Source organism: Lissotriton helveticus, chromosome 5_1 (assembly GCF_964261635.1).
Source record: "Lissotriton helveticus chromosome 5_1, aLisHel1.1, whole genome shotgun sequence".
Lineage (NCBI taxonomy): Eukaryota > Metazoa > Chordata > Amphibia > Caudata > Salamandridae > Lissotriton > Lissotriton helveticus.
Genome location: NC_136065.1, coordinates 2,028,169,724 through 2,028,196,048, shown reverse-complemented (window position 1 = coordinate 2,028,196,048; position 26,325 = coordinate 2,028,169,724). Strand labels below are relative to the sequence as shown.

At 46.3% G+C, this 26,325-nt stretch overlaps 1 pseudogene; it reads right to left on the bottom strand.

Annotated features, from left to right (window-relative positions):
• Positions 1-26,325, bottom strand: part of LOC144753955 (E3 ubiquitin-protein ligase TRIM39-like) — a 487,783-nt pseudogene that overhangs the window by 286,933 nt on the left and 174,525 nt on the right.

Sequence of the window (26,325 nt, the reverse complement as noted above, 5' to 3'; positions counted from 1 at the left end):
TGACAGGAATTACTCTGAATTTTGGCAATTAATAACTCTCTGTAATATAATGTAATATATAAAAATGTATACATGTGTTTATGAAGGTATTCATCGAAGACCACTATAATTGTTGTTTTCTTCCCTTTAAAGCTTCACACAGTATTACATTTGCTGATAGGTCTGCAGGACCATGTAGTCCCTGGAACCATGATGCCTCATGTTGTGCATTTCATATTTTTTATAAACGTAACCTTGTTTTAAAGTCTGGCAAAGAAAGTGGGGGTTTTGTCAGAAGCGTAGTGTTAGTATGTGTGCATATGAAAGATATCTTTCCTCAAAGGTCATTCAGTGCTTCCTCGGTCTGGACATCAGCATACTCTAGATAGGTTTCTTCTGATACCAATTAATTGCAGTCAAGTGAGCCTGCAACATTGACTTGTATTAATTAGGAGAAAGTCTATATATTGGAGATAATTGTACATGCCTGTGGAGAAGCATGCAATGAGTAACACATTTACAGGTCTATCTATTATTATGCCTATATTTTCCTTTGCAAATGGCCTAGATGCTACCACCCAATCATATGAAATGACAATGCCTGCTTATACATGGAGCTCTCTGCCAACAATTGCTTAGGTTTGCTCAGACCATCTTCCATACTGCAAACTTCTTAACCCCTTCGATGCTTATGACGGAATCGTTCCGTCACGGCCACGCCCTTTATTGAGCACCTTCAGCACAGCGCGAAAATTCGCACCGCGCTGAAGGTGCTAAAGATCTACCAATCTATAGCAGAATGCAAACTTCCAGTGAAGATTTATACTATGCACCAAAGGTGAAACTAAACCACACTTTGGTGAACAGTGCCCTTAATAAAAACATATACCATAACAAGGTAGAGGGGAAAATTAAAAAAATTAAGCAGGAACAAAGGCAAGTCTGGAATGGACATGAGAAGAAGAGAACGTACCTGTTCAAGATAATCCGTACATCCTAAGGAGGAAAAGAGATTAAGAAGATAAATATTCATCCCTCACAATCCTGAGCATTGATTTCCTTTGCGCAGAGACATTGAGCCGCTACTGGAGGACAAGAGGTTTTTCTGACTGATGGGAAGACCCATTCATCTGTATCGAGCCACCAGACAAGGATGCGGATTGTGACTGAATAAACAATTACAGTACATAATGCACATTAAACTGTTATGCTATGTTAATAATCACTTAGACAGGATCATCTTGGTAAAACATTAACAAAAGAGAATTTACAAAGATGCAAAGACAAAGTTCTTAATCTGCTTCCTGGAGCCTAAATGAAGACACATGCTTTTAATGGTTACAGAGACACCTTTTAGAGTGAGAACCCACACGTTCATGGGACCTTTTGTGATAACCTAATTATTAGCATATGTCACTGGGTAGTAATAGAGATGCATGGGCCAAACATATGGGCGAGTCCACCAAGTTAAGACAGCTACTAGACAATTGATAGCAGAGGACTGGAAACAACACCCCTCCCGCCCCCCTCCCACCACACACCACTCTGATTTATGGAACCTAGCAGCCATGGAAAACATTTTTTATGACATTGCAGATCTGCGTGAAACGTTTAGGACGATCTGATAATCCTTAGCTAACCAACTTGTGGGGATTGAGGCAGGCCTGACAAGGCCACACAGGCTCCAAGCTCTGGATCTGAACCTTTAGCCATAAGAGAAACCTGTAAACAACACCAGACTGCCATTCAATAGGAGCAGGAGAAGAGAGGAACAAAGATGGCCACAACAAATCTGACCCTACCCGTGCAGTGGATGGGAGAGGCTAATGGGGATATCATAAATAGTTTGTTATTTGGTGGTCAAGAAAGGAAAAAGGAGAGGTTTTGAAATAATGCTTTAGAAAGCTTTGTAGGAATTCCATTGAATATTTCTCCATACAATTGTTTGAAAGACTAAAAACAAGATACAATTTTTAAGAAATAATGTCGGAATCATGAACATTTACTAGTCGCTTTGATCAAGGTTAACAAAACTGTTTCGATCATTGTGACATAGAAAATTGGATAACAGTCTTTCCTCAAATCTGTAACCTTGGATTCAAAGAAGGGATTATCCTGAACAAAAGACCCCCACCCAAGATTTAAAAGCAGGTCCCACTCTATGTACCGCACTGTATTTGACACTAGACCCGTTTTTGTGTTTATGACTTTTAACTTTGTTAATGGAGAAAGTTTAGGATTGCAGGCATCAGTATCCAGTTGAGATATTCATCATTATTGTTTACAGAACCGAAAACAACAGAAAGCAACAGTCTACAGTGCTTTTTTTAATATGGATAATATATGATTTTTGTTACCCAGTTCAATGTTACTCATTTTATTAATGTTAGAGTAATGAAAGGCTGAGCAGAACCGAAGCGTTATGAACTTGTTACGAAACGGTTAAACACAGGCCAACAAGCCACTGAGTACACTACTCTACTGATTCATACACTCTGCCATCTCCACCTTCAAACGGTGAGGTGATGACACAAAAGGATGATGGAGACAAAGCGTGTGTTCCTGAGATTTCTAATATGAAATTTTAGACTCCTATAGTCTCTTACTGGGAGGCATTTCAAACTTACCATTTTTCCTTCTTTTAGCTCCCATAGGTCTGTTTTGGATTGAAGGCACGACAGAGATAATAACGATCTACTCAGCTTGTTCCTTCTCCGATTTGGAGAATTATTCACTCTGTACCAACTCAGTCCAGCTATCATCCTTGGGGCGGTAAATCTAAACTAGGATCAGATCTCGTCATCATGGTGTGATTAGCGTAATGTTTCTACTAAATGTTTTGCATCAAATGATTTCACGCAGTCTGCGTATTTACCAAAGAGCATGGTTGATAACAAAGAGGGTAGAATCCGAAAGGAGTTTTTCTAGAACTAAAAAGTCGTGACAAAACCCAGGAGATACAGAAAAATAGTTACTCTATACAATCTGTCCTATAGCCAGAATCCCCTCTAGTTTGCGGAACTGAGAAAAAACATCCCCCTGATTTTGAAGTGGCTTTGATGTCATGTGTTTGTTAATCAAATGTTGCTTTTCAGTCCCATTAGATGCATGCTTCTGAAGCGGATGGTGAGGAAAGGACCTGAAGATGGCGGTCATGCACTGAGTGGACATCGTTGTGACTGATACAAATTCCTCCTTTTGTCTACACTCAAAATAAAAAAATACACTTCTCAACATGAATTTACAGACCCAAGAAATATATGGTGGGACAATACAGAGCAGGTGCCCTAGAGCAGGTCCACCTTGCAACTTGAGGGCAGTTCACCAACAAGTTGATCAGGATCTGTGTGTAGAGAAGAGCATGTTCCATTGATGGTTGAGATGTAGATGTTAATTTCTTTCTGAAACTTAGGTGAACATCACCACTTTCCAAAGCTTACCAGTTTCGAAACGGATGCCTACTGTGTATAAAAAATCCTCACATTTCAAAAAAGTCTCCTAATCAAGTAGGTCAATCACGGGTCAATACAACTGAAGAAAGGGATATATGACGTTACCACGCGTTCTTTTACCACGCAGACCATTACCACGCATTTTTTACAACGCAGGACCCTTTACCACGCATACCATTACAACGCTGGTATTTACAACGCAGGTACTATTACAACGCATACCATTACAACGTAAGTATAGGTAAGTAAATAATATGGTAAAATAATTTAATTATTAATAATATTTTTTAAATTAATAAATTATTATTTTAATATTTAATATTGTAATTATTTATATTAATATTTATTTATTAATTTTTAAATATATATGTTAAAAATACCCCTGTACCCCAAAACCCAAACCCAGCCCTAAAACCTAAAAATACCCCTGAACCCCAAAACCCAAACCCAGCCCTGAACCCTAAATATACCCCTGTACCCCAAAAACTGAAAACTGACCCTGAACCCTAAAAATACCCCTGTACCCCAAAAACTGAAAACTGACCCTGAACCCTAAAAATACCCCTGTACCCAAAAACTGAAAACTGACCCTGAACCCTAAAAATACCCCTGTACCCCAAAAACTGAAAAGTGACCCTGAACCCTAAAAATACCCATTTACCCAAAACCCAAACCTAAAATATTTTAAATAAAATGATATACTTACCAATACTTACGTTGTAATGGTATGCGTTGTAAAGGTACCTGCGTTGTAAATACCAGCGTTGTAATGGTATGCGTGGTAAAGGGTCCTGCGTTGTAAAAGTTGGGTGGTAAAGGTAGGTCGTGGTAAAAGTTGCGTGGTAAAGGTTGTATACCGAAGAAAGGGTTGCATCCAGCCTAGACTCCTATACATTTGTGCTCTAGAGCGTATAATTTTGGTGGATAGGTTGTACTCCAATATAATTTGGAAATTCTAATCTTCCTCTGGAATAATTAATTACCTCCGTAAAACTTTTTTGCGCTCCCTCACTAACACTGGAAGTGAAATCAATTATGTCAGACCCTCCCTATCTCTACGGACAAGAAAGAAATGCTTTTTGCCCATTTCTACAAATCCTCTACCAAGCCACTTCCTCATAGGAGCTGGCCCAGTGGACGGCGAGAACCACAATCATTCTGCTTTTGTTGCCTGTCTTTGGCATAAATCTGGAAATTGGCATAGCCAGGCTCTGTATTCTAAATGTCTTTCCCCTCTCCAAGTTAAAACTGTGACTATGCATGGCCAGTCCTCCTTGTGGCTCTGGCCATCCTTGTGGTTCTGATGAAGTGGACTGGATGCTGGCGAGCATGGATCCAAGGCTTCCAAAGGGCTACGGCCCTGTTAGTTTTCCTTCAGAAGTAGTTCTCTCAGCAGTGAGACCTGGGTCAGCTCTTTGGGTTCTAAGCACCAAACCGAACTTGTCCATGATTTCTGTGGTGTCATCACTATACTGTTAGAGGGTTCTGTTCGAAGCTCTCATGGCTCTCATGTGGTACGACACCCAAGCTGCAGAATCCAGGTGCCTCCCTGGGATCCAATGGGGCTGTGGCTTGCTCATTTGCTCACTCTCTCAGGGCATAGTTCCCCAGAGATGGAAAAAGGCAGTGGTGAAGGCACTTCTAAAAAAGCCGGGATTGGATCCCTCGAATCTGGCCAATTTCAGACCAATTTCACTGCTACCTGGTTTTTCCAAAATCGCAGAGAAGCTGGTTAACCGTCAGCTCTCCGGTCATCTAGAGTCATACCACCTGTTGGGAGACTCCCAGACTGGCTTCCGGCCCGGACAGGGGACGGACACGGCCCTGCTGGCAGTAGTGGAGGAAGCGAGGAGCATTCTTGATACAGGAGGGTCAGTGGCAGTGATCCTCCTGGACTTGAGTGCTGCCTTTGATACCGTAAGTCACCAGGTACTCCTCCACCGTCTGTCAGAGGTGGGTGTGTCCGGGATGGCCCTTAAATGGCTGGAGTCCTTCCTCGCCAATCGGGTCTACCAAATCTGGGAAGCGGCAGAGCAGTCGACCCCATTCCCCCTTCAATGTGGAGTCCCGCAGGGCTCATCCTTGAGCCCTACTTTATTTAATATATATATGACTCCGCTTGAAGGAGTGGTTGCCTCTTCGGGAGTGAAGATTATCAGTTATGCTGATGACACTCAGCTGGTGGTAGGCCTCACCCAGCTGGCGGAACAACCTGATGTCCTTCATGACTGCCTGGCAAAGATCCATCGTTGGATGTCTCACTCTGCCTTGAAGCTCAATGGGGAAAAAACAGAGCTGATGCTCCTGGGTAAATCCAGTCCCTCTAGTATGGCTAGCTGTTGGCCCCGGTCCCTGGGTGATCCACCATCTCCCAAGAAGGAGATCAAGACCATGGGAGTTTGGTTGGAGGAAGATCTGTCCTTTAGAACCCACGCCAGGAAGACCGCGGGGACGTGTTTTGGCCTGCTGCGGTCAGCCCGCAAGGTGTTGCCATTGCTCCCGGATCCAGCAAGGAAGCTACTGATCCGTGGCCTAATCTTGTCGAGGCTCGACTATGGCAACGCATTGTTTCTGGGGGCTCCTGAAGCTACCTTTAAAATTCTTCAGCAAGTACAAAACGCAGCCGCCAGACTGCTGTTGGATGTTCCCAGAAGGCATTCAGCGGCCCCAGCTCTGAAAACGCTGCACTGGCTCCCTGTTAGGGAGCGGGTGAAGTTTAAGGCGTTATGCACTGCCCATAGAATTCTGCATGGTAGGGGTCCCCCTATTCTCTCTACTTTCGTACGTCCCTACAAGCCTACTCGTCCTCTGCGGTCGGATCAAGGACATCGTCTGCAGTCAACCAGAGTAAGGAAGGCTCGCTCGGGGGGCAGGCGTTTCTCAGTGCAGGTGGCGACGCTGTGGAATTCCCTGCCCCTTAAGATCCGCTCAGAGCCCAGGATTCTACTATTCAGGAAACTTCTTAAGACTCACTTGTTTCCAGTATAGTGGGTCAGCCTAGTTTTCTTCTTATCTGTCTAGCGCCGGGATGCTCATGGGTAACTGAGCGCGCTATAAATTTTGCATAATAATAATAATTTGGATCCTCTGTATGGGTCCAACCTGGCCTGGAAGGGTGTTGTGGGGATTTGGAGGGATGTGAGATTGGAACACAAGCAAAACAAATGAACCTGTTCTTAACTCTAGTAGTTTGGCACAATAGCAGTCAGGCTTGACTTATAGGCAATGCGTGAAGTAATTTTGCAGCAATGCGTGAAGTAATTTTGCAGCACACACACAGTAATAAAGTAAAAAAACAACACAAGAAAAATCCCACAACCAGTTAGAAAAAAATAGTAAAATTTAGTACACTATTTGACACAAAGGCCCTGATTAAGGGCTCGATGCATGAATCTGTGTACACCGGCAAACTCTTAATCAGGACCTAAACTGACAAAACGCCAATTAGTAGTACTGATGATGTGCAAATTAAAAGATGTAGGTAAAAAAAGTGCTTAAAACAGGGAGAAAATCGCAAGTTCAGGCTGAGCACGATAGAGTGCGAGTCGGATGCATGGACCAAGTTAAGCCCGCTGATGATTGTACCCAAGTTCTGGATGCGGAGTGCTGCAGCACGAAGTGGCGGCTCCAAGGAGCACATCGTGAGTGGCGTTTCCGAAGGGCTGTGATGCGGGCTTGCATCAAGGTTCATTTGTGGTGCATAGGTTCCGATTAGAAGCTTTGAGGGCTTGAGTTGGTGTTGCATCATGCTGCGTTTGTTCCGGTGAGCTGTGAAGCTGTCTCGGGTTAGTATCGCACTGCTTTAGATTCTGGTAAAGTCCACATATGGGCTGGCAGAGCACCTTCTGCCCCCACTTTTAAAGGTCCAGGACTGGAGGGGCACTACCAGCAGGAAGAATCCAGGTTCTGGATGACTGGGGCAGATTCTGTCCCTGAGGCTCTGAGCAGGAGGCCAGCAACTAGCCCTTGGAGTTCCTCTGGTGGTCCTGGGTTCAAGGTGCAGGTCCAGTCCTTCTCACTCAGGCAGCAGGGCAGGACAGCAGAGCAACCTTGGAGTTCCTCTGGTGGTCCTGGGTTCAAGGTGCAGGTCCAGTCCTTCTCACTCAGGCAGCAGGCCAGGACAGCAGAGCAACAGGGTTGCAGCAGAGCAGTACTTCTGAGTCTTCCACAGGCCGAGAAGTGATCTGAAGACGGGGTCTGAGTATTTATATCTGGTGTCTTTTTTGACATGGGAGAAGCTTCTAGAGACATCCCCATATAGAGGTGTTGGGAAATTCCTTCCTCCTCGTCCCTGTCCTGGCCCCAGCTTGTCTGGGAGCACAACAGGCTATGGTAAAACTCTTCTCCAGTGTGCTGAAGCAGAGAATTTGTGATGTGCAGGTGTGGTAGGTGACAGCTCCTTCTCTCATCCTGACAGAGATGGCCCATCCTGCCAACACCTATTCCCCGTTTGTCTCGCTGTCTGGGAGGAATACACAAAGCCCAACTGCCAGCTACAACTAGTAATGTGACCCAGGTTACAGACTGCAGGCACAAGGTGTTTAGGAAAAGAACATGGCAACTTTCTAAAATTCGACTTTAGCATTATAGAGAGTTTTAAAAAAAACTCCTAAACTCACTATCCCCACCTGCTCCCAAGTGAGAGCGATCACTTATTAATGTAATAAAGTAACTCAATGTTATGCTATGAGAGAGATAGGCCTTGCAGTAGTGAAAACAAATTTAAGAGTTTTTCACTAACGGGACATATAAAGGAAATGTACATGTCAAACATTTTAACTACACTGCACCCTGCCCTCTTGCCAGTTTAGGACCTACCTTAAGGGAAACTGCTGCAGACCCACTACTAGAATTAAATTTACAGGTACATGGAGTAACACTTTACTAGGGACGTACAAGTGCCAATTGGATGTAAGGGAAGAGAGCACAGGCACATTAGCACTGGTTAGCAGTGGTATAAGCTAAACTGTGAAGAGTCCTAAGGCAAACAAAACAAAATCAGCAGAAATGGGAGGATGAAGGCAAAAAAGTTGGTGGAAGACCATCCTAAGGCTGACAGGTCTAACACTGGTCTATTATGGGTTGCTGGGTTCAGGGCTCTTGTGGGCCAAGGAATCCATGTACTCTACCTTTTGGGCCATGGTTGTGCCCCTTGATCCTCTGCATCCGTTCCCAATACGTTTGTGGGGTGGTGTACTATTTGATCTGTTTACAGGATTGACAGTGTTCCATGTGGTCTTACTTCAGGTTAAGCTCTGTGCCATGGCTGGCCCTCTGTTTTCAAGCTTAGCCCTTTGTTTCTATACTGCATTGGCCTCTCAACATCACAGGCAGTAGACCTAGTGGGCACTTAATCTGGGGATCCTGCTGGTTAGAAAGCCAAACAATCTTCTTCTTTGGTTCTGCATTCTGTGTTCTGCATTATATTCCCTGGATCCCTATTGAGTTCAACGCTGGAGTTGTGGCTCCTCTTCTTCTCAGTGGGGCTAGTATTTTGACTGTGCCTTTCCCAGCAGTGGGCTTCCTGCTGAGCTTGATTCTGGGTGTTCTCTAGCCCACTGGGTGCCTCTTGTGGTCCCTTCACTGGTAGATTTCTGTGCATGTCCCATGTTTCTCTTCTTAATCTCTCCCCTGTAATACTCAATGATCTTTGATCTTCCTATCTCCCTCTACTACCTATTGATCAGCGAGCTCCACACTTCTGTCAGTTGTTTCACCTGTCTTTTACATCAGCTTTGGTCCACGTTAAACAAAAGCATGCTAAAGTTACCCCCCTAAGAAGCTGCAGACCCTCTGACCCGCTCTGGTTACCAGCCTATCTCTTACCTGCCACTTAAACCCGAAGCTCTGAACAAATTTATGAATTACCAACTCCCATTCAGGTTTCAGGCCGCAGCATGGCACAGAATCATCTCTTTTAATCGGAAAAGAACACCTTCAGATCTGGTCCTAGACTGGCTAGCCTCCTTTCTCAAAGAATCCAATCAATTCTGTTAATCAACAAGTCAACTACTCTTCGGCAATTTGGTACTGCTTCCACATCTGATGGCCAGTGGCAGAATCCATAGTTTTGAAGGGGGAGGCCTTCTTATTACATTGAACTGTGTCCTCCTTATTTTTGCAGTGTTAATTGGGTAAAACTCTGTATCTTGGAAGTATGTTGGCTGTTAAGACAAAAGATTACTATTACGTCCTAGTAAGCGCTCAAAAGAACAGGTGTAGAGTCTTGTACAGTCTTATCCAGAATACAGTTCTTTATTTTCTTGGTCCTTCACAACATTTAGCTAGCATATATTTTGTCCGGCATAATTGCTTGTGACTTCCTCAGGGCTAGAAAATATATGCAAACTCAAACTACCATAAACATATGGCTCAAGCTAACCTAAAATCCATCAGCGAAAGAGAAAGAATACCAAGCCCGTGATTCATGCTGCAGATTTTCAGTGCATACGAATTGTAGCGGAAACTATGGGCCATATGTATGAAGAAGTCATTTTGCGATTCTCAATTAGCGATTTTTTGCGAATCGCTATTTGAGAATCGCAAAATGCTATGTATGTAGGATTTGCAATACATTTTGCGAATCCTACATATTCCTTACTTGCGAATCTCAAATTGCGATTCGCAATTAAGGAATACCTTACCATTCATTCCTATGGGCCTAAAGGCCCATAGGAATGAATGGAAAGACATTCTCAATTTGCGATTAGCAATTAGCGAATCGCAAATTGAGAATGAAATTTCAAGGGTGCAGGGGTGTCAAAAGGACACCCTGTTGCACCCCTGAAATAAGCATGGGTGCACATGTGGCATACATACATGCCCTAAGGGCATGTATGTGCGTCACATGGCACTTTGAAAAATGCAAAAAAAGACATTTTTCAAAGAAATCGCAAATTACCACCAACTTGAAGTTGGTGGTAATTTGCGATTCCTTAAGGCGAAATTGCATTTTTTGTGTGTTTTTTACATTGCATTTAAGGAATCGCAAAATTTGCGATTCCTTAAATGCAATCACAAAATAAGGAATCGTAAATTTTGCGATTCCTTATTTTGAACGCAGATTTGCTTGATACATACCATTGAGCAAAAATGCATTCGCAAACGCCGAAATTCTGCTAATTTTGGCGTTTGCGAACGCATTTGTGCTTGATACATGTGGCCCTTTTTCCCGCCTACGGACGCCTGTACTTCGTTCAGTGCACCACTGCTTGAACGTGAAAGTCCAGGTTCTTGTTGCCCCACATAACCCCTCATCTCTCTGATTGATGTGGTCTCAGTGTTTTCTGGGTTACTACCAGTGCCATAAAGGTTTCACTGATGCAGTGGAATTTCAACTTCCATTTCAATCCTAAAAATATCACACACAAGCTTTCCATTAAGTTAGAGACATTTTATGGCTAAAAAGTGTTTATTTCAACATTCCAATTCTGTTGCTTAGCACAGGAAAAGTAACCACACAGAATATGATTAACACAGCACTGAGGCACACAACCAATTAGAATATTATGAACATTTCCAACATAGTAAGAAAACCATTTAGCAATTAAACACCTACTTTTTTTATTCAGTATACCATGAAAGCAGGGGGCAGATTAACTTGCATGTAGAGTTTCTTGGGAGACAACATACTGCATTCCTGTTCAGAGCAAGGTGCTGTGGTTATCAAGAAGACTGGAAGTGAGTGTTCCCCCGAAAGAAACCACACAACAGCTGGGTTCAGCTCTTCTCCTCTCTGCGCATGATCAGCATTCAGCATGGGACTGTAGGCTGCAGCAGCACATTTATCTGGCACATTCTGCCAGGGGAATCTCAGACAGCATCCAGTGCGATAATCTGGGTTGAATACCTCTCTGATTTGGTGGCGTTTCAAAGTTTTTTTTTTATAGCAAATAGACCCCTCTTATCTATCTTTAATAGTGTATTGAAATAATTATAGACATCAGATGAATGTATAATAAGGTCAAAAATATGTTAAAACAGACCACTCTGTTTGGGTTATTGCTGTTAGGTGCCTTTTCCAAGGTCAAATGTCTCAGTCTAGTGTTGCCGGAGGAGCTTGCGTTTGTGTGACTGCTGGGAGGATATGACAACTTTAGTATGTCATTACCAGCAGGATATGAAATCATTACATATTAGGGTCAGGAGAATGATGCGTAACGGCTGGAGACTGCCCAGGAGCTGCGCCAGATTGGGACACCATAGACATCAGTGAGGCATAGCGGAATGGAAACCAGGGAGAAAAGATAACTTGGGGCAACGCGCAACACAGCAGCGAACAACGCTGCGCTGCAGAAGACGCTAGTAAGAGGGGACAGGTGCAGCCAGCGAACAAGCATTGTTTGAAAGCCGGCGAACTGGCCAAAAAAGACCTGGTGGACGATACTTGCTCGTGGCAGGATTGCCCACGCGCGCTGGATTGCATTAGGCTGCCCGCAAACAGACACGTGGCGCTGCAACACTCAACCCAGACGCCATCAGTGTTCTTGCATACCCCCTGCCCGAGAGTGCTTCCCTAATTGCGCTTGTTGAGACTGAGTCACTAGTTGGGCGCGCTGCTGGTCGCCTAACCCATGGACATAATACGCACATCCACGGCACTGCCCATGTCTGGGGGCACCAGGGCGCGCACAGGCTCCGGTGGAGCGTAGCTGCGGGGCAAGATGGCCAAATTCTCTAAACAAGCGGAGGCTGATCAAGTAACGTCCAAACTTGACACATTATTGGCGGCAATGGAGAGACTGGAGGAATCAGTGCAATCCACACACACGTCACTGGAAACGAAGATAGATGGAGTCGCCATTGACCTAACACATCTACGTGCGGACCACAAGAAGCTTGCGGAGCGCACCACCACCCTGGAGCGTTCTGTGTCGGACCTTGAACCCTGGGTCACCCAATCGGAAAAACTGATGAGGGACCTCCTCAATAGAGAAGAGTTCCTGGAGGATAGAGCAGAGGATGCGGAAGGGCGGGCGAGACGGAACAACGTGAGGATAGTGGGAGTGCCGGAAAGATGGGAAGAGAGAGATACCACAACGCACGTGGAGGACTGGCTGCAAACGCTGCTACCTGAAGGAACGTTATCACCCCACTTCGTGGTGGAACAGGCACATCGAGTTCCGACGAGGCCTCTCCCGACGGGCTCCAACCCACGCCCACTCCTCCTCCGCATACTGAACTACAGAGACCGGGACTCCATCCTAAGGGAAACGCGCAAGCTCCATGATATCCAGATAGATAACACCAAAATCATGTTTTTCCCTGACTATACGGTCCAGGTACAGCGCCTAAGACATTCTTTTCTGGCGGTGAAACAGCGACTGCGCCAAATTGGACTCAAATACTCTCTCCTGTTTCCGGCAAAGCTCCGGGTGGTGGCACAAGACAAAACGTACTACTTCACTAGCTCGGAAGAGGTGGAGGCATGGTTGGATAACGGTACAGACAAGGCTCCCAGAAGGCCCGCTGAAAACTCTCAAGCGAAGCGGCACAGAGGCCCGAGACGGAGACGCCGGAATAGATCATTGCCGGTCCTGGACGACCATACACAGCAGGGCGCCGGACCACCTGAGGATGTAATACAACAGGGCCAGCAGGATGCACTGCGCATAGTTGCGGAACTTAGCAACTCGCCACTTTCACATTCGATCCCGGTAACCAGCCCTCGATTCCTGCCTAGTGATGACGAGGCTATCTATGGGATACCAGACACTCAGTTATCCTCTGACCTACCAGATGTCACACCACAGACGGTGGACCTGTTTGGTTGAGAGACAGACCCTTTTCCCCCCCTTCTTCTTCTTCCATGCCGGGCCTGGGGCACCTGGCGGGGGGGCCACGGCGGCCGGCCGCGTCTGGCTCCGACGGCTTATTGATGACGGGATGGCGCACAGGGGGCCACCCCTGGGACAATTGGTTGCCAAACAGGAGGCGCAGTGAGTATTGCTCCTAATTACATGACTGCTGGCAGAAAGACTGCAAACCAGAACACGTAGCTGCATTTGCTGGCAAGGCCTGGCGGCTAGCCCTTTGACTCAATGAGCCTCATAGAACTGCAATACCAGCGCAGTCAGCTGCCACACACTAGGGGTGAAGTACACGGTGGCCGTCGCGCCACCACGATCCCCTCCTGACACGCTACAGGGCCAGCTGTGCTCACTAACTACTCCCCCGGGAGGGAGAATCCACACACTAACATTTACTCATTGGTTAAGACACTCTCACCTTGTTCGACGGACAGCAACCCCCCCAGACCTGAATGTTGACTGTCTCATTAGTGAGTTTGGACGTCTGCGCGTTTCGCAATCGACCTTTTGGTATTATTCCCCATGATCGTTATACAAGTTTAGTTGCACTATATGGATTGTTTGTTGTTTTATTGCATCCTTCATTATTTATTGCAGGTAATCATGATTGTGTCTTTGATGTACGAATGTGGGGACTCCTGGGAGGCAGAGCCTTTGCAGCGGGAATGGTGGCATCGAACAGGAGGGAGGCGGGGATCACTTGAACAAACGTAATGGCTGCGGTTAAACTATGTACATGGAATGTGCGTGGCATGCACACACCCTCACGTAGATACCAAATGTACTCTTATCTGAAGAGACACCGAGTCCAGATTGCGCTCTTACAAGAGACCCACCTAAATGACGTAGAGGTACATACGTTACGCCGCAGATGGCGTGGGCAGCTATATGAAACGGGTTACTCCTCCTATGCCAGGGGCGCATTGATATGGGTGAGGCCGGGAACCCTCCTTGAAGTGGAACATTCCTATATTGGAAGGAAAGGAAGACTGGTGGTGGTGAGGGGAAGACTAGATGGGCGCCCTGTAGTGCTAGCATCAATATATGCCCCAAACACAGACCAACAGGGGTTCCTCACGAAACTCTCTACCGTCTGATCCCCATGGCATGGTCTCCCATGGATATTGGGTGGCGATTACAACTGCGTCTTAGACGCCGCACTAGATCGCTCCTTCCCACCCTTACCAAGTGCACCTGTGCTGGGATCCATGAAAGCCTTTGCTGCCTGGGCCGCGCAATGGGACCTGTGTGATGCATGGCGGTGCCGCAATCCGGACGCCCGGATATATTCATACTACTCGGGCGCACACGACCTACATGTACGGTTGGACAGATGCATGCTGACTAACGATTTGCTCCCGCAAGTGACTGACACCTATTATATGGGTCGCACGCATTCTGACCACAATCCACATGTTTAAGACCTAACATGGACACATACACGTCCCCCTGTTCCTACCTTGAGACTGCAGCCAGAACTGTTGCTAGACGCCCCCTTCCGCGATTCCTTATTTGCACAAATAGTACACTACTTTGAGGACAACACAGACAAGGCATCCACCCCCCAGATAGAGTGGGACGCCTTTAAATAGTCATACGAGGCCACTGCTTAGGTACACAGGTTAACATACGGAGGCAGTTGGAAAAGGATCCAACGAGGATTGAGGCAGACCTCATACATAAAGAGCAGATGGAGGATGTGGGTGGAGGGAGGGACGTGTTGGAAACTCGGGCGGAGCACGAGCGGTTACTGTAAAGACTGCGCTGGCTCAACTACGCGGCCCATTCGGCCCACACGCACAGTAAGGGAGATAAGCCTGGCAGATTGCTGGCCTGGCTGATTAGCAGGGAAGACCGAACAAAGCCAGTTACAGCGATACAGAATGGCGGGGCGATATGCTCTACTCGCAAACCGAAATACACAACGTGTTCACCGCTCATTACAACGCACTGTACCTCTCCTACCTACAAACGTCTGCTCAGGACATAACCGAATATCTAGCAAACATACCGCTGCCGACACTGCGGGACGCCCAACGCGAAGACCTGACGGCACCGATAGCGCCAGAGGAGCTCCGCGTGGTCATTGCTGCGCTATCCAATGGCAAGTCCCCGGGCCCGAATGGATTTCCAGCAGAGTTTTATAAGACCTATTCGGATTTGCTGATCCCGGAATTGATCCAGATGTATGAGACGGCAATAGAAGACTCCTCACTTCCACCCACGCTCAATGAGGCAACCCTGGTCTCCCTCTTGAAACCAGACAGAGATGGGAAGCAATTGGGGTCGTACCGACCCCTTGCTCTTCTAAACACCGATTATAAAATCCTGCCATCCACTTTAGCGCAGAGACTGGCCCCCTTCACACCCACACTGGTGCATGCCGACCAGAATGGGTTTGTGCCCACAAGGAGCACCTCATACAATATCCGCCGATTATTCAGAGTACAAGAGTATGCTGTGAAGCAATGGCCAAGGTCGGGGTGCTTAGTGCTAGATTTAGAAAAGGCTTTGGTTTCCGTGGAATGGCCCTACCTTCGAGCGGTGATGCAGAAATACGAGATGGGGGACGCCTTCATAGACATGGTCAACTTGCTGTATCAGACGCCCACAGTGCGGGTCCGCACCGGTGGCCTATTGTCCGCAGCCATAAGAGTCAGGAGAGGCACGAGACAGGGCTGCCCTCTGTCGCCACTGCTTTTTCCCCTAGTGATGGAGCAACTAGCGGAACTGTTAAGAAGTCAGGGTCTGGACTGGGGAATCCCCTTGATAGACAGAACCCATGCAATCTCGCTATACGCAGATGACCTACTTAGGGTAAACTGGGGTAAATCCGGGGTATACCCCTTCAGCTCAGATATGCAGGAATGCGAGGTGCGACTCGGTGGAGTGCGGCTGGCCTGGCACGCTACCAAATTCCGATATCTGGGCTTCCATATATACCGATCCCCCGCGGATGTGTTGGAGGGTAACTTGGTCAGAGCCATCTCTTCCCTCCAAGCACAAATGACCTTCTGGAAAACGCTCCCCTTAAACGTCCCTAGCAGAGTAACCCTGACAAAAATGATCGTACTACCAAAGGCTACTGTACTACTACTCCAACATACCGGTGTACGTCCCAAACCGCATCTTTCGAGAATTGGAAACCATGACTAGAGCGCTCATTTGGAACACCGGCAGACCCACAGTGGCACTGGCGAAACTTTATGCACCAGTGGCAGCGGGGGGACTAGCGGTTCCCAACCAGGAACTCTACTACCTGGCAGCACAATTGCAATGGGTGGTTGGCTGGCTGAGTGGGAAATGCCTGATGGACAAGACTTCTGATACCTCGACTCTGACCAACGCACAAGTCCTCACATTGTTTCATCCCCTGGCCCAACCACCTCGCCCGGCGCAATTACATTTAGCAGTAGCATATAAGTGCTATACGCGCAGCCTGCGGCTCACACGGGCGGTGACGCCCTATGCCCCTGCGCTCCCACTGTTGGGCACTCCCAAAGATGGAGGGATAGTAACTGCGTCCGCACTAGAACGATGGGAACTAGCCGGGATAGACAGGAGTGCTGACCTTTATGCGGAGGGCACCCTGTTTCCATTTGATAAACTAGCAGCGGACACAGACCTACCGGTGGGACAGTTCCTGTTGCACGCGTCCTTGATACGTACGTATACAAAGGCTTGGGGAGACATGACCGAGGAACCACAGATGCACTTGCTGGTGCAGTATTTGCACATCATGGGAAATGGATCCCATGTGATACATTGGCCGGCACAAGCACTATTGTCACACACAACCCGCACCCTCCAACCACTAAGAGACAAATGGGCAGCTGATAGGGGTAGAGACTGGACAGACAAAGAATGGGAGAGAATACAGGAGGGGCCCATTAATATCCCATGCAATTCGCGTTTTAAAATCATACAATTTTATATTGTACATAGAGCATATCTGTCACCAGACAAAATTAATCAATATTTCGCAATAGACACGTCTGCATGCCCACGCTGCTCACTAACAAACGCAGGCATCCTACACATGCTCTGGACCTGTCCTAGACTACTCACATACTGGCAAGGCATAACGTCATTGTTGACGAAAGGGGTTGGTATGGAACTACCACACACATGGGAGGCATGTTTGCTGGGATTGTTTAAACGAACGAAACTTACTAAAGTTCACACCAGGTTCTGGGATCTCGGACTAGTCACTGCCAAGAGACTTATCACCAAGCACTGGAAGAGCAGAGACCCACCACAACTCCAATATTGGTGCACCTCCCTTAATAACTGGGCGGCAGCGGAAAGCACAACCCTACACAGGGAGGAGACGGCGGGACTGAGAGCCATACCAATAGCACAATCCTGGGGTGACATCGTAAACTCATTTCACCAGGCGTGTCTTGACCAGGGGTCACATAGACGACAATTAGGTAAACTATCATTGAAATAACAGATGTGAAGAGGGGTAGCACGCTTCGGGGAGGCGACCGGGTCCCAGTAGACACGCACACGACACAAGGTAACGACCGCGCACCACCTAGAAGCAACTCCAACCCGCCCCGCATGTAACATCGGACACCGATACCCCGCTATGACCACGCTGCAGAAAAGGCCACCCACCCCAACGCCACATTCCCCATACCTGGAAGAAATGACATGCATACATCAGCACAAGCGACCACGTTGCCTGCATATATGCCTTCCTAGCCTTACCCCAGTATATTGCTTCTTGTATTCCTTTTCCCTATTATTATTATCGACCCCCCCCTTTTTATTTTTTCATTATTTCACCTGCATATTTGTTCTTCCCCCCAGTTCGCCAAGTTGGCAATATCCCTAAGAATTCATTATTGGACGCAATAGACAAACTGATCGAAACCTACCGTGCCACATGATATACGGTTGCTCCTTTAATGGTTCGTAATTCGCATGCCTTTATCTGAGGAGACACTTCGCATAACGGGTCTAATCGGCATGATACGAGACGAGACAAGCCGTCACATAGGAATGACGCTGGGTCCTAACCGGCGCACATAAGTGAAATGCACCACACTTACAACAGATCCAAACGATGACCTGCCCTTACGACACCCCACTGGGCACACACTTGCTGCACACGATGCGACACAACCACATGACATGTACCATCGACTCAGTTACCAAGCACCATCTCCATTCTAGCTGATGGTCCATGGCTCTGTGGAGACAGGCAGTATGAAGTACCACGAGGAACTGTTATTTGATTCATGTATTGTTTTTCCTTTTCAGCATCGACAGCTAAGAAATTAGAAGACTGTAATGTATAATACTGTTGCTGTACATGTTCATTGCTATGCATCACAAAGATAACCTTTATTTTACCCTCCTCATACTATTGCTCTGTATTGTTTCTATATGTTGAACTTTCAATCAATAAAAATATTCAAACAAAGAAATTAGGGTCAGGAGAATGAGACACATTCATGGGTCAAAGGATGTGCGGTATACATTTTCCCAAGGAAGCTAAAGACCACCAGGTTTTAAACCAAGCAAGCAAAAGGTAGCCACTTCCCACGCACGCCAAAGACAAAATGGAGTCCCAATCAGGGACAAAGTTGAGTCAGATCATAGGGTCTACACAACAGAACCTCGCCAATTCTTTCTATAACAGTCTAAAGTGTAATAAGATAGCTCACACAAATCAATTTCATAAATCTGAATCTCTTTTGAAGTTAAACATTTATTTGCAGACCTCTTAATTTAAACTAGTTTGGATTGGTTGTCTTTTCATCTATCCTCTCCCAGCTTTTCTCCATGCACAGCCTTTGTGCAGAGTCGGGAAGATGATCCTCTTGAGCCCGTAGGAAAGCCATAAATCGGTCTTTCACGCTCTGGTAACATCAAAACTAGAGAATGCGAATAGCCTGTACTTAGGTTTACCATCCTATCTGCTTCATCATCTGCAGATCATTCAGAATGTGGCAAACTGTCTGATTCTGAAGATACTAGCTGGTGCCTATGTCACAGCTCCCTTGCGCAGTCTTCATTGGCTGCCTATTGTTAGCCACATAAAATTTTGCTAACAGAGCATGTGAGCAAAATGGCCCTGGTTATCATGAGCAAAATGGCCCTGGCTATTAGGAGAAAAGATTGCTTCCCTACCATCAGAAAAGTAGGTGAGACGATCTCCAGCATTGTGGGGTTTGAAGTTAAGGGGAGTCTCCCACAGGTAATTTTTGGGGTAATCCCAGATGAGGATATAACAACTAATGTGTCTAAAAATCAGAAAACCCTAATGTTTTTGCTAATTTTACTGGCGCGCAGGGAGCTGTGAATTAAGTTGCCTGTCCCCCCCGTAGAGTGTGAATGGATCAACTCGATACATAGGGTTGCAAAATTAGATAGGGCTATACGTGTAACAAAAAAGTTTTGGAATATATGGGACGAATTGTGCAAAAGAAGACAAATGTAAAAGAGTTAAAAATTTGCCAGAAGCGATTCTATGGTAGCTATTGTTTCTTTTGTTTTCTTTTGTATGGACTTTTCGTATGTAGCTTTTTTCAGTTAAGGACATCTCCTTCTCGATAACTGTTATGATGGTTAATTTAGTCCTAAGATTATGTGATAGCCGTACAGGCCAGGAAAAGTCCAAAAGGCATGGACTGACAATCCTGGTGCAGAGTTTTCTGCGGGACCTGTTATAATGGAGAAAGGAGAATGGGAGGGCGAGAAACGAGTAAGAGGTATAAGGTATGGAACGGCCGAGGGCCCGAAATGTGCAGCACATGCTCTCTGTAAAAGGAGTGATCGGATGCCCTCATTATGTCAAACCTAAAGTGGGAAGTTTAAAGGTTTCCTCTATTGTTTCTCTCAGGATCTTGTTTGAAATCTCGAATATACATTGGCTTATTACAAATGAGGACAAAAAAACAAACAAAAAAAACATCAGGAGAGAGCCCTCGGCTCCAATGGAGAAAACTTTCTACATGTTCCGAGGGTCAGCAAGGCAAGAAGAGGCGGGTGCTCCTTTTCCTACTTAACCACCAAACTTTGAAACAGTCTTACCTGGTTCCAGGAAAATTGGCCTTCGAGGTACTGTGATTACAGACAAGAGTTGCTGGTTTCACAGCTCTCTAACCGTGTGAGAATAGTGGTTTGTAACTCCCTTTTCAAATTAACAAATTCACTCTGACAAATTTCATCCTACAAAAACTCAACCTTCTTTCCCAGGAGTGCCCTTAAATAGCTGACTTATCAGCATAGTTGTTTATGAACTTTCCATAGTACTCTATCATACCAAGGAATTAAATCAACTCCTTCTAAGAACGAATATATGATGATACAACGAATTCCGTTGCAACGCATGCCTTTACCACGCATGCGTTACAACGGAATTCGTTTAGCACGCATAAACCTTTCACCGACTATTTGCGTGGTGACGTCATACGTCGTGAAGAAAAAACGGCATTTTTTTACCGATTTCTCTTAATCGACTCTGAGGCCGACGTGACTTAAGGTGAGTTGTTTTATTTGGGGGGGAGACCCCCCCAAGCCCCCCCCCTTTTTTTTAACTTTTACCACATATGCCTTTACTACAAACATCGTAGTAAAGGCATGCGTGGTAAAGGCATTAGTTGTAACCACGCATGTGTTGTACTGCATGCGTGGTTAAAGATTTCGGGGAAACGGCTTCGTTGTAAAAGCCGTTTCCCTCTTAGAACAAGGTCCTTTAAATTAGCTATCACAGGAAATTTTGTCGCCCAGATAATCCACTTCTGTCACACCAAACTTGCACTTGCTCTTCTTCAATGTCAGCCCAGCATTCATCAGTCGGTCCAAAACCAAACAAACACAGGTATCAGGTTCCTCTACGTTTTTTCCAAATATAAAAACTACATCTTTATAACATCGTACACCCATTAATCCTTTCAATATTTTGCCCATAGTTCACTGAAACATGGATGCTGCAGAAATAAATCTAAAGTGCATTCTGCTAAATTTGTATGCCCCCCATGGGCATAATAAAAGCAATTAGTTCCCGAGAGGAAGCATCTAATTCTGCTTGGTGTGATATGCAGCTGTCAAATCAAGGGATGTAAAAAGAAACTTTGCACTCACTTAAGTTGACACAAATTCATCAATAATGGGATATGGAAATCTGTCCACCATCACCTCTTCGTTAAGTGCTCTAAAATCGACACAAAATCTTATGTCCCGACTAGCCTTTTGACCCAGGCTATAGGAGCCAACCATTCAGTGGCCTCAACAGGCACTATCACGCCTACATCCACCAACTTCTACAGTTCCACTTCAGCACTGTTTTAAACACTAATAGGAATGAGACTACATTTGGCTATGACTGGAATAGCTCCACACCTGAGTCTTATGTGATGTTTATAGCCATTGAGACATCCCAGTTTCTCAGAGAACAATGACTGATATTCAGCCACAAAATCTATTATCAGAGAGTCAATTTCATGCCCCAAAACCTGGGGATTGGCATTGGGATTCAGGGTGGCATGCAAAGGTTTCTGATGTAGCCAACCAATCAGATTGTCTCCTTTCATCGGAACATAAACCTTTGCTATTATATATTTATTACCAAACCCCATGCACACATTGAAATAACCTAGCATCTTAATAGGATGGCCACCCTACTCTCCAGGTTTTAGGTCCATAGAAGTTAACGTGACTTTCTTTTGAAAATTCTGTTCAAATGTAGCTTTAGAGATAATAGTCAAATGTGAACAGGAATTATATCTCATGAGTATATTAGGAAGGTGCCCTGTTTTGCATGGTTAATCCCCACACTGTTTCGCCTGACATGTGATGTAACCTGACTTGATGTGCCCTGGGTCCCTCCCAATCAGGTTCCCGGAGCCTATGTTCTTTCCCAAGCTGTACCTTTGTAACCACAATTGGCAAATCCCTGGCCACAGGTAAACCCCTTGTAAAGGGTACCATGGGCACTGTGACCAGGGAATGCCTCTAAGGACTGAAGCACTTATTGTGCCACCCTAAGAGGCCCTGCACCTTAACACACATGCACTGCTACTGCAGGCTGCATGTTTTGATGCAGAGAAAGGTCGACCTGGCAAACATCTTTATGTGCCATTCCTGCAATCCACTGCTTAAGGCCTAGGTCAGTCACCCCTCTAGCAGGGTGCACTAGCCCTAAGGTGAGGGTACAGAGGCATGTGCCCTTTCCCCTTACAGTGTCTAAGTCCATTCTTTGGTCTGGGAATTGGTCATTACAACCTGCACAGATTCATTATGGCTTAACTAAAAACTGGGAAGTTTGGTAGCAAACTTCTCAGCACATTAAACCAACACTGAAGTCTGTGTGGGATTTAATGTAAAATGCACTCAGAGGGCTCCCTGAAAATCGACCAGCCCTGGTGTGGCTTCTGAATGGCTGCCCGCCATTTGCCACCAGCAGACACGTTTCTGGACCCCTGGGTAGAGAGCCTCCGCTCTCTTGGTCCAGAAACATAGCCCATCCTGGGCAGAGGTGTCATGCTTCCTCCCCCAGGATGGGCTGGGTCAGCGAAAGGGGAAGCTTCAAAGGTCTGCCACCTTTGGACAACGTCCTTGCCTTTTGCTGCCCCCCGCAACTGGCTCCCAGTGGTTCTGGCCCCCACTTTGGTCGGGAGACTCGGCGGCAAAAACAAGCTAGGAAGAGAGGTGTGCCCACCTTTGCCAACCTCACCCCTCAGATGGGGGAGGCAAGGTGAAGCACACATCTCAGTCCCCTCCATTTTGAAGAGGAGTAGACACTGACAATTAGGTTCATGCCCCCTCCACTGGAGGGTGGCATAATAGGGGGATGCACCCAGTCCAAGGAAGGGCTCTATTGGTCCCGGCCTGCACATCTCTCTAACATCCCTAAATTTAGTATTAGGGGCAACCCTGAACCTTGCCTCCTTTAGATTCGAGGAAGAAGGAAGAAGGACCAAAGAGCCGTGCTGACCCAAGAAGAAGAGGACACTAACTGCCTTGGCCCCAGCTCTACGGACCCGCCCTACAACATTCCTACAGACTCTGTCTCCCGTGAACACCGGATTTGCTCAACCAAAGACTCACCTCCAGAATCCAGATTACGCCGACTCCACGATCCTGCACCACTCTGCCCCCAAAGACCACTGCCCGAGTTGGAGTGGGCCACCACCTCAAGGAGGTCTCACCAGCCATCCTGATCGGGGATCTGGTGATCCCGACCTCCCTCAAGCCTCAAGATGACACCTGCAGCCTCAACCTGCAGGGTCCCCCCGACTGTGACTGGAGCTGGTAAGAAAACCTGACGGCAGAAGACACTCCTAGCACCCGACGCCCCACAGCCTTGGGTGGCCCAACCGACTGCGTCCAGGTATCCCCCAAGATCCCAACTTACCTCTCCCGCGCCGGTGGTTGCCTTTAAGAAGTCTCCCTCCCCGAGCCTGCAGCAACTTTGCAAAACTGTAGGTCTCTTATGGAAAGCACAGGGTCCCCGACGTCTGTTTTGCACCCTGCACCCGGGCGCCCCAGTGCCGCTGGTGGTGCAGCTCCTGTGCTAGTCGTTGGCCCCTGCAGTGCTGACCTTAACCTCAGAAGCTCTGCTCCCACACTCGACCCTAACCAAAGGCCCTCTTAGCCCTATTGGCTAACATTGGGCCCCTGCACTCTGCACCCGGCCGCCCCAGTGCCTCTGGTGGTGCAACTTGAGTGCCCATCTAGACCTTGGGGAGCCTTGGTCCTAACCCCCTAAAGTCACCCTTGTAAGCTGTATACTTATCTGTGAAATCACTAACACTTTCTCCCTATAGGAACCCATGTAAAGAGATTTTCGCCTAAAAAATGTCTAATCGTTAAACCGTATCGGAATTGTATGAAGAAAAGAGAATTCTATTGCAAAGTATAAAAAGTCATACTTACCTTGTATTTAGAGAGCCTAAGGTGTGGTATCCAGGCATACCACCCCAGTACTCAAAGTAATCCCAAAATAATCCAAGAGTAATGAAAAGTAATCACCCAACCTTTCACTGATCAAAAAGTTCTTTCTTCTGGTTGATGGACCATTAGTTGAACTAGTTGATAGAGAAACTTAACAAAATTCTAACTTTTGTACTATGACGTAAATAACCACAGACTCTGGAAAGTTTTAAGTCTTTACCTAAATTATTTGCATGTGAACCACTTCAAAGTACAGCACATTCACCAATACTCATAGGAGAGAAGGTTCAATTACTCATATCAACAACACATACTGCAAACTTGCAATGATTTGTGCCCAGAAAGGAGTGGACAGAGAGAAGAGAGTACCTGCACATTCATGAAATCTATATTTAACTAGGATGGTGTGAAGACCAATCCCCTGGCCAAAGGGCTGGTGGGGGTCCCCCGGGATAGACCAGGAGACAAAGACTTCAGGACAGAATTCAGGACAGGATAGATGACCTCTCTAGAACCGATGATCACGTCACACCCCTCTCTGACACACTCTTACTCCTCGAGATTCTTCCGCGATCTTCTTTCTAAGCCTAATAATTTAGGATATTAAACTCTGCATTGGTTTCATCAGCATCACTCGCTACTCCAACAGCATTCTGAGCTCTGCAGCATTCAGCATCGACGTCTCTCTAACTAACTAAAAACTATCTCAATTATACCTTTTCGTTACTCATGTACCACCCATTAATGTTTCAATATCGTGAAAATACTAACTCTGATTGGTCAGGCAAGGGGGAAGATCCTCACACCATGCTTACATATCACTCTTTTCATGACCACACACTGAGGATAGAGGCAATAGCAATCCGCACCTGACAATATAATATCTGAGTGAGGGGTGACAGTGCAAAGAACCAAGGAATACTTCCCTCTATACTCCTTAATAAGGAACACGTTCCTATACAAACATCAAAGCAATAGGTTCATCACTCCATAGTACATAATCAAAGCATAATTCCATAAAAAACTTTTTTTATTCCGAATTTGAAACAGACGCACGCACACGCCACCGGTTACCAAGCCGTAATTATGGACACAAATAGTGTATGAGATTCGGGGGTCTATTAACCAAGCAACTTATTCCATCTAATTGTAATGCGGGGGTCTATTAACCAAGCAACTTATTCCATCTAATTGTAATAGATTTCTCAAGTGGCCTAAGTTCTGTCTGGATGAGTCTAGATTGCGGGAGCTAGATGGAATCCTTGCAGAGCAGTTAGCTAGGCTATCTGCAGCTTGTGATGAGGTGGCTGGGTCAGCGGAGGTAGAAAACATCTATACTGCCACTATGGATCAGATTGGCAAGTTGTTTACGGTCCCAGTAAAGAAGAGCCCGGCAACTACTAAGCCATTGCAGGACTGGTTTGATAGTAATTGTAGAAGGAGGAAAACTGATTTAATTTCCGCCATCAAATCCTTTAATTCAGTATCTGTACGTTCGGCCAGATTGTCTTATAGAAAGGCAATTATAGCCGCCAAAAGGGCTTGGGAAGAGTCCCATTGGGAAAATCTTAGAGATGCAAGTCACAGCAAGGATGGTAACCTGTTTTGGTCACTAGTCAGAAAATCATCTGGGTGCAGCTCGAACCAAATTCCAAATCATATCACGGACAATGAATGGTTTGAACACTTCTTCAAACTCTATGGTGGGAATGACCTGCCCCGAGTCCCTGGGCATTTGAGCGGTGCTCTGGTTGATGGTTCCGGGCGGCTCGCACCAACTAGAGTTAATAATAAAGAGGCTCTTGCTGCAATAGCCAAAATAGTATCTGCAAAAGCCCCAGGACAGGACAGTGTGCCCGGTGACCTTTTTAAAGCTAACCCCGATGGTTCGGCAACGTATTTTGCCACCTTAATAAACGCATTGATGGCAGGCTCACCGGTCCCTAATTCTTGGAAGGCGGCTGAGATGATTCCCATCTATAAGAAGGGCCCTAGGGAGAACCCTGCCAACTACCGTCCAATTAGCCTAATAGACGCTGGACAGAAATTGGTGGGCAGGGTTCTCCTTGAGAGGATCCTCTCGTGGGCAGAGGAGCACAAGATCATTTCCCCTTACCAGGCTGGCTTTAGGGCATACACAGGTACAACTGACCAAGCGTTTAGGTTGTTACTCC